Source organism: Cebus imitator, unplaced genomic scaffold (genome assembly GCF_001604975.1).
Source record: "Cebus imitator isolate Cc_AM_T3 unplaced genomic scaffold, Cebus_imitator-1.0 Scaffold80, whole genome shotgun sequence".
Taxonomy (NCBI): Eukaryota; Metazoa; Chordata; class Mammalia; order Primates; family Cebidae; genus Cebus; species Cebus imitator.
The window spans coordinates 1,137,778-1,155,911 of record NW_016107395.1 but is presented as its reverse complement, the minus strand read 5'-3'; positions in this window follow the sequence as shown (position 1 = coordinate 1,155,911).

Genomic DNA, 18,134 nt, shown 5'->3' with positions numbered 1-18,134 from the left:
GGACCATTGAATTTTTTATATGCAGTTGATAAATCAATAAAAAGTTGTAGAGTTATTGTACAATGAAGAGAGTATGGGATTCGGAGTTCAAAAACATGCATCATGTTCTGGTTCACAAGACCTTGGTCAGTTCCCTAACCATTTTTAGACTTTAGTTTCTGGTTATAAAACAAAGATAAAGACTAGTTGTAATAATATCAACTCCGTATACATCACAGGGCTGCTGTGAGGATCAGATGAGATAACATCTATGAAAATATTTTGCAAATACAAATGTTAGTTTATGATTTTGGGGTATCTGGTATTGCAAGGCATAGAAAATAAATGCAAAGTATGATCAGTGTCTGTACAAAGCTTACAATTTAGTTGAGGTGATGAGATTTATTTCTATGAAAAATTAAGGGATTCTGAGAACTCTCTGTGGAGAGTATTAATTATGGGAGGCTTTATAAAAGGAATAGAAAATGAGAAATGCTCCCAAATGGGAATATAATGAAGACACCACCATTTGCATCAAACGATTGTGTTTATTTTAATATTTTTGTTCTTTTTTTCCTTCTGTTTCTAGACTGTCAGATTTTCCAGGGCAACAAGCTTATATTCATTTATTATTTTTAACATCAATGCCTAGCATGGTATCTGACACATATTAGACATTCAGTAAGCATAGACTGACTGAGTGACTAAGAGAATAAATGAATAAACTGCAAGGAAAATTTAAGCAACATGCCATTGTCCTGAATCATGAAGCCTTGACCTTAAATTTGTTTTTGAATTTTAACATAAATTCAGAAAGTGCACAAATGGCAAGTGTAACAGTTCAATAACTTTTCACAAACACATTCTGCACCCAAATCCAAGAACAGAAGATTTCCAGCACCTCAAAGAACTCCTTGTGCTTCCTTCTGGTTCAAGGATGTCTATAATTTTGACTGCTAATACCATTATTTCCCTATTTCCTGTTTTTCACTCTTATATACATAGACTCATATCTTAGTTACTCTTTTGTGTTGTAGCTTTTTTCAGATTGTTTGTAAGCTTGGGTCACATCACTGCATGTTGTTGTAGTTAGTTCAGTCTCATGGCTGTATAATATGCTGGTGATTCTCAAATGTTCTTGAGTGAGCACCTCTTTAGATTCCTAAAAATTATTAAGGACTTCAAGGAACTTTTGTTTCTGAGGATTATGCTATTGATATTTACTATATTTGAAACAGGGAAAATTTAAAAATATTTTTTATATACACATTTAAAATATCAATAATAATCTAAATTATATAACAACATGTTTACTTGAAAAATAATTATGTTTCTAAAACAAAAAAGTAAGATTATTGATTTTTTTTGCAAATCTCTTTAATATCTGGTTTAATAGAAGCCAGCTGTATTTTCAAACCTGCTTCTGTATATGATGTGTTATGGTAAAACACCATAAAGGCTCTGTAAAAATACACTGTACACTTGTGAGAGAATTAGAGTGAAAAAGATAAAAGACATTTTTGTATGGTTACAGAATAGTTTGCCATCATGGATCTTCAAAACATTCTTGAGGACCCCTCACAGACTTGCCATACTTTGAGAGTCATTGTAGAATGCCACTTACTGAATACACTATTCGTATATCCAACTGGTGAAGGGCATTTGGATAGTTTTTAATTTCTGGTTATTACAAATAGTGCCACTATGAACATTCCTATGTATACAATGCATTTTTTTTGGTTTGTTTTATTATACTTTAAATTCTGGGGCAGAACGTTCAGGTTTGTTACATAAGTATACACGTGCCATGGTGGTTTGCTGTATTCATCCCCCCGTCATCTATCATTTTACTAATTGTACTTTTATGCTCTAAAATGCAGTACATTTGAAAATTTTTAGATTATATATAAACTTAATTTTGTAATTAAACATTTCTTTTATATGTTAAAAAAAGGAAACAAAGTCAATGTAATGCTTACCAAATGTGAATCACATGCTACCAGTTCAAACCAGGCCTAGAATATAAAATTCAAAATAAATGAAAAGGTAAATGTAAACATAAAGTAAATAAGTCTTCATCCAAATCTTAAATTTGTGATTTCTCCACTTCTCCCCTTTTTTATTAGGTTACCTAAGATTTTATCTATTGTATTTCTGTTTTTTGAAAGCTAGATCTTGAATTTATTGATTATTTATCTAATTTTCTATTATCTAATTTATTAATTTTTGCTACCAGCTCTACTAATTTTTCTTTTTTGCTTTTATGTTTTGGATTATTTTATTGTCAAACTCTTATTTCACCAATTGTACTCTTTTTTTCTTCATTGGTATCAGGATTTAGGAAAATGAATACAGCTTTAGTGGTATTCTTTAGTTCTGTTCTTGATATTATTTCATTCTAGGATAAATCCACAATTTTAGTTTTGGTTCTCTTTTACTTACAAATAAACTTTAAAACAACAGAATGTGTAAGTTTCCATCCTTCTGTAGGAATTTCCAGCTTTAACTTGAAAAAGTAGTAACAGCGGATATGTATTTAGTGTTTACTATGGGCCAGGTACCTAGACTCAATGCTTTAGGTGCATTATTTCAATTAACCTTCAAACCAAACTTTTGAAATAGTGACTATTATATATCTTATTATATATTTATCATTTTTCTAGTATTAAAAATACAGACTGAGGCATAGAAAAGTTAAAAGACTCGATCAAGATGCAAACTAGCAAGTGGCAGGGCTAAGATTGAAACGCAGTCATTCTGAGTGCAGAAGTGGGTTTTTTGACCTTGTGGCATGATAAGAGTGTCTTCTGTCCTGATTCACTGGTTATGGAGGTGGCTAGCCTCTTCACTGGAGGGACTCAACATTGCTGCTTGGGCTGACATCTGTGCAATGTCTCTTTCAGATGTAAGTCGCATTCCAAATTAGTAGAGAGAAAGAATGTTTCTTGAATCATTTCACTCAAATGATTCTCCACTTAGTTTTATTAATCACTACGAGCCTGTGATTACATGCTTTTCTGCCAAGTGCTACATAAAGCTGTTAGCTGACATAGTCTTTGTTTTGGAGAGCCACGTCATCTGTATTCATATCCATCGGTACATTAATTGTGGTAGTACTCAACTTGTGAAAAGGGCATTGATAAGCATCTTCTGCAGTGGTTTTTCAAACTTTACTGCACATCAGAATCACCTGGGGAACCTTAAAACATTTCAATGCCCAAATCTCATTACAGACCAATTAATTCACAAATCTCTAGAGATGGTACCTTGCCATCAACTGGTATTCCAAAATTGGATGTTTTTGATAATGACAGTGTCTTTTCTTTTGTTTCTGAAAAACAAATATTGTCATCCAACTGTTTGATCAGCAAATATTTGTTTTTAAAATAAATTTTCCCCTATCTGCAATGTAAGAGTTGTATATTCTCATTGTATAAATTTTCAAAAATAATAGCAAAAAAACTCTAAGCCACCAAAATATCAAATAGAAAAGTAATGGTTAACTGAAGTTGTCTCTTGTTGTCTGTGGGAATTGGTTCCAAAACCTCCCATGGATAACAAAATCCACAAATGCTCAAGTCCCTGCTATAAAATGGCATAGTATTTGCATATAACCTATGCACATTTTCCCATGTACCTTAAATCATCTCTAGATTACTTATAATACTTAGTACAATGTAAATGCTATGTATATATTTGTTATAGTGTGTTGTTTAGAGGAAAATGACAAGAGAAAAAGACTGTACATGTTCAGTATAGGTGCCGTTTTAAAATATATTTTTGAGGTTGGTTGAATACATGAATGTGGAACCCAGGAATATGAAGGACCAACTGTAGAGATAGTCATTCTCTGATGGGCTTCCTTATTAGACCAATGTTGATCATGTAATTGCATAAGCTTACAATTATTTACTGTGACAAGTGCCAAATGATAATATTGTTAACTAAAAGAATATATTGTATAAGTTTTTCCAGTCTGCCACTAAAAACACTTTCCCTAAGAAAGTTAAAAGTTGAGTTGAGAACTGAGATTCACAGAATGAAGAACAGAAATGAGTTAGGAAAAGAGAGATGAGGAAAGGCCTTGGATACAAAGGTGACAGCATGAGAAAAGGCCATGAGGGGAGTGGAGAGTAAAGCTCCTTCTACCACTAATGACCAGGGTATCTGAAGGGTAGTGGGTAGGGGAGTCTGTAGACCTTGGCAGGGACAACCCTTCATTAATTGATTGCAAGGCATGTTAAAAAACTTTGCTCTTTAAGAACAATGGGGAATAATGAAATAATTTTAGGCAGAAATGTGGCATGATTAGGGTTGTGCTTTGAGAAAAATCTCTTTGCCAGGTGGAGGATGAACTGGAGTGGGAAAAAGGTAAATGGGGAAACTGTAGAGTTGGTAGATGGCAATGTCTTAGACTAAGATGGTAGCAAGGGAATTAGAGAGAAAGGACAGAGAGGAAGGGACATTTTGATATTTAAGATGTAGAATTAGCAGAATTTGGTGATGGATTATATGAGAACCTAAGGGAGAGGGTGGTGTCCATGACAACTCCCTATTTTCTGACTTTCACTACTAGATACAGGGTGTTGTGTTCCCTAACAGTGGAAACAAGGGTGAAGGACTACCTTGGAAGGGAAATCAAATGAATCTGGTTTTGGATAGATTGATTTTGAGGTATCTTTAAGTTGTTGAAATGGAAAACACACATTACAAAATTGGAGAGGCAAGCTAGGAGCTCAGAGGAGAGGTTATCACTAGTGGTATAAATCTGAGCATCACTGGTATAGAATAGTATAGAATAAGAAGAGAAGAGGCCAGGGCTGAGTTTTCAGGAATGTTCATACTGGAGGCCATCCAGAGGAAGCTGAGTTCACAATGGAAACTGAGGAGCACTGCCTGAAGATGTAGGAGGAAAGTTAGGAGGATACAATGTTAAGGAAGTTTAAAGTAAGAATTTTTAAAAAGAAGGGATGGTTAATAGTACGACATTCTGCTGACAATTCACCTAAAATGAAGATGAAAAAAACACCCATGCATTTTAGCAACATGGAAGTAGGTCACTGGGAATCTTAGCAAAATTCTTTCTAGTGAAGCAGTGGGTGTATACTGAGATCAAAGTGGACTGAGGAGTGGGAAGAAAGGAGAGAGACAAGGAGGCCATTACTTTAAAAAGTTTGGCAGTGAAGGGGAGGAGACAGTGATTGTGGAGGATTATGTGGCTGAAGGAAGTATTTTAACTTTATTTTTTAAGGTGGAATGAAGTTAAGGCTATTTGAAGATTCAGCATGAGATAGTTCCTGAAAAGATAGGAAGAAGTAGCTTCTAACAAAATGAGGAGGAACTGGCTTACACAAGAGGAAATACACCTCTTTTTTTTTAAAAAAAATAACAACAATTAGAGATGTACAAGTATCCATGTGGTAATGCATGTTGGTTTTATAACAAGACTTACAGGAATTTCTTGTCTAGAAACATCTATTTTTTTGTAACATAGGAAGCAAGGTTATCTGTTGTGAGCATGTGGTTGTTAGGTTGTGAAGGATACACATGGGTGTGTATGTATGTGTGTAGGTTTGCGTTGATGAGAGGTTTAAAGAGAGTGAAATTTTGAAATTGTCACTATGGAGGGTGGGAGATTCAGTTGAATAGGTAAAAACAGGGAAAATGCTGGGTAGTACTGAGGGCCAGTTGAGTAAGTGACCGAGAACTTATAATGGTATAAACATACTTGCTTCATGTACTTATTTATTCAACAAATATTCATTGAGTGTTATTGCTGTTTTAAGTACTGAAGATACAGCAGTGGACAAAACAAATTCTATGTCGTTATGGAGCCTATAGTCAAGCAGAATAAGACAGGCAAAATCGAAGAATAAATGTAATATATGTATTATGTTAGGTGCTGATTAGTGCAGTATCATCCCAGTGGAATCAATCTAGTTGACCATCATGGTGATGCTATCCAAATCTATCTGAGTTTCAGGCTTTACTTGTGTGTGTGTATGTTTCAATTTATAAATTATATGGGAAAATATCTGTTAGCTAGAGTAGTCAGGGAAGGAGGTGTTTGAGAAGAAAAAACTGAATAAAATGAGGGAGTGAGGCTTGCAGAGATCTGGAAGAAGAGTATTTTGAGTAAAGGAAACAGTAAATGCAAATGCCTTGAGGCAGGAAGACACTGGCTTGTTGAAGTATCAGTGATGAGGTCAGAGTGACAGCAGTGACATGAAGAGGAGATGAGGCCAGAGTGGAAACTGTCAACCAAATCACAAAGTGTTCTACAGCATGGAAAGGAATTTAGGTTTTAATCAAAGTAAGAAAGCCACTGGAGGGTTCTGAGCACAGGAGGGACATGACATATTTGCATCTTGGGATTTTTCTGCCTTAGTATAACCAAGCTGCCTTAGTATAACCTTGGAGGAAGAGCTGGAGTAGAGGTGCCAAGCACAAAGAAAAGACAGAGAGGTATGGAGTCTAGAGTTACTGCCCTCATTGACTCTGGAATCTAATTTGAGTCAGTAAAATATAAAGACAGGTAGAGACAAATAGAGAGAGATGGGAGAGAATTGTCAATGAACTTGAGGATTCATGATGAAAAGAATAGTCAAAGAAACTAGCAAGACCAAAAGGAGATTGTGGTCCAGGTGTAGGAAGTAATGAAGAATCATGTAATCCTATGATCCATGGGTGAGAGCGACTAAGTGAGAAAGTTAAGAAAACAAGAGGCAAAATGTTGGTGAATTCAACATACTATCTTTTAATACATAGTTAAATCTAATTTTTCCGTTGATCATACACTTAAAAAATAAATTCTAAAGAACTCCAGTAACCTTGACAAAAACATCACTATAGCTAGAGCAGAGCTCAGAGTCCTAGTTAGAACTTCTTAAAAGCACAATGTTCTTGAGTGGTACCTTGTTGAAACAATATCAATGAGGGAGGTATGTCTGGTGCTGGTGAAGTATGGGTGGGTGTGTAGGCTCTAGGACTCTTGACACTGTTTAGGTGGCTCATAGCCAGAAAAGTTTTAAAATTGGTAAGTTATTTTACCACACTCATTTAATAAATAAATTCAGTGAGACCACTTAATGATTTAGATTTGGTGATTATTGATTCATCTACAGAGCTTTGTCAAAATACAAATAACCAGTTACCACCCTGAACTTAATGTTTCAGAATTTTTGAGGGATAAAGTCCAAATATGTTTTCTATGTATTTATATAAAGCTTCATGGATAATGTATAGCCAGAATTGAAAAGCCATTGGAATAGCATTTAAGGGACAGTTACTGATTTTGCCTGCCCATATCTGTGGACTGCTTTTGTGGTCATAGTGACCTGACCCTAGGACACCATTACAAACCCATTTCTTGCCTAGGCACTTTTGGTAAAAACTGATCCCACTCATAGCCTCAAGGAAAGCAGGTTATTCTGAACTGGGTGATTTTAGGCTCACCTATTTCTTCCTATAGAGATTGCCGTAGGGATGGAGCAGGACCTAAATCAAGGTGATTATTTTCCAATCAGAGTTAATTCCAGGACTTTTGCTTCACTCATAAGATTGTGTTATTCTTGTTTCTTCTGGATTTTGACCTGGGCCGATATAAGCAAATGCTGCTGTCAGTTATTTCACCAATATGAAGAAAGCCTGTCTGAAAAAGGAGCCAGAGAGGAAAGTGGAGGCAACATAAAGACCCATGAGTTCTGCTCACAGCACTTGCTGCACTGGACTCAGCCATTCTTGGATTTGTATTATATGACCCTATATTACTAATTTGCTGAAGTAATTTGAGTTGAGTTTTCTGTAACTTGAACCTGAAGATTAACAATATCTACAAACTGGAGTGTTGCCTGTAGGGGTGCTCAGGGGTTCTCCCACTTTCTAATGCTCTCCTCACTCCAGGTTATGTGGTTTCATATTCTCAGGTAGACTTTGCCATGTTGGCTCAGGAAATATATATTCAAAGAATTTGGCTCCCATTACAGGGATACAAGAAATAGAATCAGATAAAGATGAGAAGAAAATTGATTATCTATGAGATTATGATCTCTGGTAATCCCTCAACATGCTTAGATGGCTCAGTTCCTATTTGGGCCTGGTAACAGTCCTAAAGAATCAAGGAACAAAGGTATTCATTCAATAAATGTGGAATTGTGAATACTAGAAATAAGGGACATGAACATTATGTTCTAAACTCAGGTTTAAAATATGACATAAGCTAGACATAATTAATTTAAAATTTTTTTTCTGTGTTGGCATGTTTCTTACATGTTTGTTCTTTATGCCTTTTCACAATAGATGCCCAGTTTGGTAAGATCATTAATGGTGTCTGAAATAAAGTGTTACGCACTCAATGTTGTAACAAGATAAAGAATCACTTTCTTTCCTAGAGTAATTTTGAAGAAATCAAATTTTTGTTGAGGGGACTATTGAGAACTGTTATAATATTAACTTCCACATTGAGCTCCCTGCTTCTAGTCTTTTCTTGATTGTTTAGTTCCTAAAATACTGAAAGGACTTAACTAAGAGATATGTTCAGTTTTAAGGTAATCTCATCCTATGAATCTCAAGGGTAACTTAGTGGAAAGTAGAATTATGCATCCTAGGTTGCCTATTGTCCTGCTATTCATCAGGCAAATAGCTTTTCATTTCCATGGAACATTGCTATCATTTTCATGTCTATAGAAGAAATCGTTCTAATAATTTCTGTACCTGGACAAACACTAACCAACATTTCATGACACGAAGTCCAAATACCTCATAAATGGAAATGCTAGTCAGTGGATAAAACTTAAAAATACAGTAGAAGAGTTTTGATATAATTAACGTTCTTTTATATCTCTTGAAAATTGTATAATCTTACGACTTCTGGTGGAGGTCATGTTTAACTGCTTTTCTCAAATGTCATGATCATTTTAGAATACTGTGTAAATACAATTGTAGCATCAGTTTTCTTTCGTGAAAACATTTTCCCTAATAACCTAAAACTCCCTCTGAGTCACAATGTCTACCTTCTTTAATATTAACATGAAACTCAATTTTAGAGAAAGAAATAGCAAAGAACAATTGAAATTCATATCCCCAAAATTTGTACTAACTTATGTTTTTCGTTTTCTTCTTCTTTCTTATCTGTTGTGTATAACAGTAAGAAAACAACACAAAGCAAAATCAGCAATACCAATAAGGAAAACACTAAAAAAATGCTGACAGAAAAACACAAGAACACTTACTCCCCGACTTAGTTAGTGCTAAATGCGTCCTAGTTAGAATGGTACATAGTCCACTGGTGTGTGGAAACCACTTTCATTTGTCACTGTCAGTTGCAAAGAATTGTAGGGAATTCTAAGAGTACATCTCAGCATGCTTCAAACCGCCCTGATTTATCCTTTGTGAGCAAGGAGGCACTCTCTACTGAAAGCTCAAGGTTATTTCCTGCATTTTAAAAATCTAGTTCAGGCAAAGAATGAAGCTATAATGCAATATTTGAAATGCAAAATCCTGGCAACTAAATAATAGTTTAAAATCCAGTTCCCTCAACACTTAATAAGTATAGAAATTAAACACACACACTTAAATGAATATCTTTAAGAAATTAATTTCAGATTAAGTAAAATGTATTTAAACAATCAATAAATTAAGAGATAATTTTTTATAATACCAGAGCCCCCAACATGCCTAAGCAGTGCTCTCTCTGGGTCTTAAGTATTTTTGACTTCAGCCAGAGCTCTGTAGTAATGGGATTACTAGGGATTCATTTGTATAAAGAACACTGGGGCCCCTTGGGGAAGCATCCATTCTAATGAAAGGGCTAGAGATTAAACTCAAAAGATTGTAAAAAGAATAATACCTTAGGATTGGAGGAGTAGGGTTGATTTGAATGCAACACAGGATATCTCATCAAAATTCCCCTCCCACTCAGCACTGTCTACCCCAGAAGAGTTCGGACTTCAATCTTAAAGTAAAAGAGATTGAATTAAATAAATAAACAAAGAAAAACATGATTTTGTAGTCATCTCAGTGAATTATGAAGAGGTCATGAACTTGACAGTATTACTTTGTAGCTTATATTAAGAATTTAGCCAAAACAAGAGAAGGAGACTATTTGAAATTACTGTGGATTACTGCTGCGGAGTCTTCAAATATAGAATAGACAAAGTAGCTTGAACTATCGTTTGAACTGGTCACCATCTGGAGTGAAAAAGGACAAGGCCTCACCACTCAGAAGACATCAGTGTCTCTCAGTGGGAGGTAAGAGGAGGAAAATGGCAAGTTCAATAAGTATATATAAGAATCTCATTCATTATCTAAAACATGGAAACCACCAGTGTTCATAAATAGGCGGGGAACTGCACTGGCAAAAGTGTGTGAAGAATTACTATTTTGTGACTATATTGGTACCTTGCTTTCCTAAAGTGGCCTGGGAAACATGCCTACCTTTTCATTTCAAATGGATTCTTCATTTTAATAAATGATTCATCTCAGAGTGATTTAGGACAGTGAGACTATAATTGCCCTTACCAAAATATTTGGACTAGAGACAGTTTTTCCAGGACCTATCTCCATGAATGAGGACATTTTGTGCTTTTGATTGTTATGGTAATCATCTGTGGGCAAAAAAAAAAAAAAAAAAAGACTGGAAACTAGTGCCTTTTGTTTGAAGATGACTAAATTGAGTCAAAAGTCATTTTGCTGGAAACAAAAATGGACACATCCATGCCTCTTTTCTTTCTATACCTGAAAGTGTATGGGTAGCATAATTGTGGACACTAGAGCATGAATGACTCACCACTTCATAATTTACATAATGAAGAAATCAGCTGCTAAGGGAATAACTTTTGGAAGATGATTCGATAGAACTGGTGCATGAAAATAATTGTACATTTTTATAATGTCAATATAGAATATTAGAACTTTTTATGTGTATCTTTTTGCAGAGGCCTCAATTTCTGTTTAATTTGCTGATTTTTAAATTTAACTTTTAATTTGATATAATTTGCTAACTTTCTTACTATTAATTAAAAAGGTTTTAGTGTTAAATTGGAAACTAATAAGTTCATCTGATCAGAGTTGTTTAAATTATCAATATTATTTCTCTTCTTGAGAGTTTTTATGATCCTGTTTAGTATTGGCCATTTTATAAAAATTTTTAAAAAATGAAGATTCCAAATGGCTAAACAATGAGAAAATAACTAAAAAGTGAGAAAATAGGGCTAGAAGATAGCAGAGGTGGACATTCAATCCATTCCTCATGTATGTTAGGTTAAGACTACCATGTTGCAATTTGTTTTTCATTTCTCCTATTTGTACCATCCTCATCTCCTGCCTTCTTTGGATTAATTTTACTTAATTAAGCATATTGGCTTTTTAGTCCTACCCTTTTGATTAGTTTTTATTTTTTCCCCAGAGATTACAACATATATCCTTAACTTTTAACAGCCTGCATTGGATTTAATCATTTCACAAAGTAAGAACCTGAAAACAACAGAATTCCATTATATCCCCTGCGCTTTGTGCTATTAGTGTCACATATTTTACTTCTACAAATGTTAAAAATGCCAAAATCCGCAGTTATTTTTTTCCTTAAGCAGCTAATGGTCTTTAAAAAATTGTATAGATATTTCCAAATATTTACCTTTGTCTGTGACTCTGAATTAGTGCTAATTATTTTGGAGTCCCAAAAGACTCCTATGATTCACTAGTCAAAATGTAGAGTGATGATTATTACTGTTTTTCTTTTGAATATGTGTCTTTTTACTTCTGGCTAGTTTTAAGATTTTCTATTTTCTTCTTTACTGTTTTCTTAACCTTTGATTTTTTAGCAGTTTGATTATGATGCTTCTAGATACGTTTCCTTTTTAGAAGCTATAAGTTAATGTCTTACTAATTCTGAAAGATCCTTTAACATAATCCATTTAAATACTTTATTTGCCTCATTCCCTCTGTCTCTTTCAGTGTGTGTATATGTACATGCATGTACATATGTGTGTATATATATGTATTTATATGTACAGTTTTTCTTTCATATTCATGGATTCTGCATCCATGGACTTCATAAACAAAAGAATGAAAATATATTTTTTTAAATTGTATCTGTGAGAAACATGTATGGAGTTTTTTTTCTTGCCATTATTACCTAAACAGTACAACGATGATTTAGATATCATTTACATTGTTTTAGTTATTATAAATAATTTAGTGATGATTTAAAGTATACAGGAGAATGTGTATAGGTTATATGCAAATACCACACCATTTTGTAACAGGGACTTAAGCATCTCTGGATTTTGGTATCCACAAGAGGTCCTGGAACCAATGTTCCTCAGATGCTACAGGTTAACTGTGTATGTAAAATATATGTGTTTGTATGCATATATATTATATTTTTTGGTGCTTCTATTTGGATAATTTCTATTGACTTATCTGAGTTTACTGATCTTTTCTTCTGCTCTGTTACGTCTGTCATTGACCCTATTAAATGAATTCTTCATAATGTATATCATACTTTCCAGCTCCAGAAATTTCCCTTTGTTTACTTCTTAATTTTTTTATTTCTCCACGGATATTCATTATGTTTTTTACCCATTATATCTACCTTTTAATCTTATTTCTGCAACATATTTATATAGGTATTCTTAAGTTCTTGTTTTTGAATTCTTGCATCTGGATTTTCTGTGAGTCTACTGCAATAAACAGTTTTTCTCTTTTGATGGATGATATATTCCTACTTTTGCTTTTATGACAATTATTTTGGTATGTTAGATATTGTGTATAAAAAAAAGTAGCAACTGAAATAAATAGTATTTAGCTCCAGAAAGTGTGCACTGTTTCCTCTGTCGGGGGTTAGGAGTTGATCTCTTCTCATTATGAATTAATCTATGTCAGGATTGGGCTGTAGCTCTATGGCCACCAGTTCACCACCAGTTACAAATGCCCAAAGAGCAAATTTAGGTTATTCTCCCAGCAAGGCTTGGGTTTTAGGCACTTTAAGACTATACTTATTCCACTTTTCTGCCCAGCCTGCAGTATTCTGTGCCATGGCATATAGCAGTTGGTGTGCTGGTAAATGCTTAATGAACTGTCCTAAAAAGAAAGTCTGATTTGCAGCATTTGCTGATGTCTGTAGTATAAATACTCCCACCATGTGCAATTTCGATCTACTGACATGTGACTGAATGCAGACTCAGGAAGAGACATACATAATTGGTTCTCATGCACTGGTACAGGCTCCATCAATCACTGGATATTCCTTTTTGCTTTGCAGTTCCTGCAAGCAGCCATACACTCAGTAAAAATGTCCCTTGGGGAAACAATGGGTAAGGTGAGCTCGTTCTGCCTGGGCTTCTTCAGAATCTCATCTATAGCATATCCCACAGGATAATTTTAGCTGGTTTCTTCAGGTTGCTGCAAAGTCTCCTGGTGTGTGGTGGGCTTACTTCTCAGTGTCCTCTGACCCCAAGAAATGAAAGAACCTTCCAGACTTTGCTCACATAGGGATTGTCTCTCTCTGGGTTTTTGTCATTTCGGTGTCTATGCATCTTTATCTCTCTGATGAATTTTTTAAAATATGATTTATAGTTTATCTAATATTTTCCTAGTTAAATTTCTATTTTATAGCCACATTATTTCTTTCTGATAATAAAAACAATATGTTTGGCAGAAATTTTCAGCAAATTGGTCTACTGTTTTGCTGTTTATGGTAATTCAGTGAGGTTACAAATGATTTTGACATTCAATACAAAATGAACATTTAATTTTTCATTCATTCATTCACCATTTATTTCCCACCGTTCATTTTCCAATATATATTGATTGTTCTTGGATATATATACCCATTATTAGAAGATGTTTAGAATTTAGTCATGAAATCTTTATTTCACAACTAAGCTTAAACATACCATGCAGTAAAACAAATAAACTAAGTGAAAGGTATCATAGGTTTGATCAGCAGTAAGAAACTCTTAAGATTAATAAAGAAGTAAAATTTATACATGTACACAGTTTAAAGATAAATAAAAATGGTTGTTTACCATACAAGGCCTTTTATGAATAACAGTAGATCCCACTGTTACCCTGATCTCCTGCTGCTCAGAGACAATTACTTTAAACTTTTTGATCATTTTTAATTTATTGTCATTTCTCTAAAGCATATGCTTATGTTGGTACTTCATGGTTTTCCACTTTTAAAATTTATCTATTATCTTCACATTCAGAAGAAGATTCACTCTTTTCTGTTCTTCTGTTCACTGCATATACTAATTTCTTATATATTTTTGAGTAATTGTCTTTTAAAAAAATCCAGTCTCTCTTTGTCTTTTAATGAGAGTTTGTATATTTATATTTACAAATATATTTGATTTATTTATATAATTTAATTTTGTTCTTTTATTTTTCTACATTTTCCGTTTCTCTCCCCTCCCTCATTTCTTGCCTCTTTTTTCATTAATTTTTTTGTTTCTCTCATGACACTTTCTCCCTCTTCTGCTATTAAATCTGTGGCAGAGATAATGCTGTGTTTTAGTCCTATCTTACATTTCTCTTTCTGGGTGCCTAGAAACACTATTTCTTCATCTCTCTTATAGTTATATTGGGAAGTTTCAGGCCCATAAACTGACAAAAAAAATTGCTGTTTACTTTCTAGAAGTTGCTCTAGATATTTTAGAACAAATAATTTAACAAGTCTGGAATTAATACCTCTTGACACCTCAAAAATAATTCAATAATCTTTGGCTCTTCTAATTCCAGTCATCTTCTTCAATCCCACAATTTAAATGCTAATTTAACCCAATATTTTATTTTAGCTTTCTTTTTGTTTAACCACATTAATTTCTACTATTCTTTTCTTATATTCAATATTTGTTTAGACCCCCATATATCTACTCATCATCTTTCTTTTTTTTCCCCAAATTTTCTACTTAGTAAAAGGTGATGGTTAATTTTATGTGTCAATTTGACTGGGCCACAGGTTGCCCAGATATTTGGTCAAACATTATTCTGGGTGTTTCTTTGAGGGTGTTTTGAATGATATTAACATTTAAATTGGCAGACTGAGTAAAGTAGATTATTCATCCTAATTTGGGTGAACCTCATCCTATCAGTTGAAAGCCTAAATAGAACAAAAAGTCTGACCATTCCCCAAGCAAAAGGGAATGCCTCTTGCTAGGCTGCTTTTAAACAGACTGGTTTTTGTCATGCCTCTGGACCTGAACTGAAACTTCAGTTTTTCCTGGGTTTCATGCTGTAGGACTTTGGTCTGGAATGGGACTATTGGCTCTCCTGTTGGTTGTTGGCTTTCATAATTACCTGAGCCAATTCCTCATAATAAATCTCTCTCTCTCTCCCTCTCTCTCTCTCTCTCTCTCTCAATGGATAGATAAATAGGTAGGTAGAAATACATACATAGATATAGAGATAGATAGATGACAGATAGATATTGACATAGATATAAAAAGTGAAGTTTATTTTTAGGTGTCAGGCTGACTGGATTAAGAGATCCCTACATAGCTGATAAAGCATTATTTCTAGGTGTATCTGTGAGGGCATTTCCAGAGGATATTAGCACATGAGATGCCATACTAAGTGGGAAAGATCTGTCCTCAATGTGGGCAGGCACCATCCAATTGGCTGCTAGCCTGGATAGAATAAAAGGCAGAGGAAGGCCAGGCATGGTGCTTATGCCTGCAATCTCAGCACTTTGGGAGGGTGAGATGGGTAGATCACTTGAAATCAGAAGTTCACGACCAACCTGGCCAACATAGTGAAACCCTGCCTCTACTAAAAATACAAAAATTAGCTGGGCGTGGTGATGTGCACCTGTAATCTCAGCTACTGGGGAGGCTGAAGTCCAAGAATCACTTGAACCCCAGAGGCAGAGGCTGTAGTGAGCCAAGATCACTCCACTGCACTCCAGCCTGGGTGGCGGGGGAGACACCACCTCAAAACAAACAAACAAAAAACCAAAACAAAACAAAACACAAAAAGGTGGAGTAATGGAAGCTTCTTTTTTCCTGTCTTTGAATATCAGAACACCATGCCCTCTGGCCTTTTGGACTCCCAAGACATGCACTGGTATCTCCCTGGATTCACAGTCCCTCAGCCTCAGGCTGAAAGTTATACCACTGGCTCCCATAGTTCTGAGGCTTTTTGGACTTGGACTAAGTCACACTACTGGCATCCCTGGGTCTCCAGCTAGTAGATGGCCTACCCTGGGATTTCTCAGTCTCCAGAATTGCATGATCCAATAAATCTCCTTTCATCTATCTATCTATCTGTCTATCTATCTATCTATCTATCTATCTATCTACCTACCTACCTATCTGTCTGTCTCTATATTCTATTTATCTCCTATGGGTTCTGTCTCTCTGAATAACCGTGACTAATACACGCATACACAGACACACACAAGAACTATTGAGTCTGTTTTTCTGGAAAACCCCTGACTAACACACATGGGATTATTTTTTTCTCTGACTGAAATACACATATTAAGTTTTCTTTTAGAGATTGTCTATTTGCAGTAAATTCTCTCAGTTATTTTAATTGAATATACCTTTTATATTCTAATTTTTGAAAGTAGTGTCACTTTAATTCATGAGAAACGGTGTCACTTGAAAGGTAATGTCAATTTAGACTTATAAGTAACTAAATTTTCAAGCTTATGAAAGATATGATTTGACCATTTTCTAGCCTCTGTTATTGCTTGTTACGAAGTCAGCTGTTAACACTAATTGTAATTTCCTCTTTAGATCATCTCTCTTTTACAATCGCCTGTTTGTGATGTTTTGTGGTTTGTTCGTAATGTTTCTTGGCATAGATGTTTTTATTTGCTTGGGATTTTTTTTTGCTTTAATGTTTTTCAACAATTCTAGAAAATTCTAAGGTGTTGCACCTTCAGATATTACCCTCTCTCCATTTCTAAATTGTCTCCTTCTGGTATCATAATTAGATATGTTGATCTACTTATTTTATCTTCTAGGTCCTTTAACTTCTCTTTCACGCTTTCCATCTTTTGGTCTCTATAGATTGCATTATAAATAATTTTTAAGTTTTAATTTTAATTCTATAATTCTTTTTTTAACTGTATTTAATTGCCTGTTATCTCTTACATTTCATTTTTAATTCATATTATCATATTCTTTACTTTCTGAAGTTCTATTTGGTTCTTGTCTGTCTTTTTATGGTAACTTGTATCTTGCTCATATTTTCAGGTCACTTTTGTGTCTTAAACCATGTTAGATGTACCTATAAGATTGTTGATAATTTCAAGAATTGAAGTATTTCCTAGATGGCGTCTGACGTCTGTTTGTGATTTTTGGCAATAAGCACATGATCCTTGGAACATAATCTTTGAGAATTCTTGGGAACTTAGTTGAAATTTCATTTCTTTGGAACTAAGTTTCAATTGCTTCTGCTAGATGTCTTTGGCCACATTAAGTTAAATTTCTAACTTAAGGATATTTCCCCTACCTGCCACAGACGCCACCGACAGAATGAATATGGGCACAAAAACTTGTGAAGGAAGTCTTTGTATTCACCAATTTTGAGGAAAGATTCGATTCCTTTCAACAACAGGATAAAGATAGGCAAGTTTTTTGCTGTCTTTTTCTGCACAGAGAGCTCATTTCTTGTTTGTGCTATACAGATTGTATAACCCATTAGCACTCCAGTTTTATGTCTAGGTCTCTTATTAGAATGTTCTAAGCCTTTTCTTTGTCCAGAATTGGTATTATCCTTCAAAACAGAAGTATGTCAGCAGATACTATCAGGCTTTGGCATGCACCAACATCCAGAGTTTCTACCTTCAGTTAATTTTTGGTCATTGCTAGTTCAGGGACTTGTTTAAAATTATTTTAAAATACTTTCATCAGCTTTTAAATTTGTTTTAGTATACATTTAGGGCATGTTGTTTGATCTCTGCCAGGTGCCAGGTGAAAAATGACAGAAATTTCTCAACAAAGCTGGTCACAAAGGAAATCATTTGCCATGACCAATTGCACTTTGCAAAATCATTTTCTTTAATCAAAAGATGAGCAATTTTTATTGCCAATGATATTTAGATTCAGAAGAATAAATACTTAGAGAAATATATTTCTGATAGTGACTGGAAGGACCCTTAGACAAATTGTAACAGATAAGTATGCTATTTCTGTGTTTATATG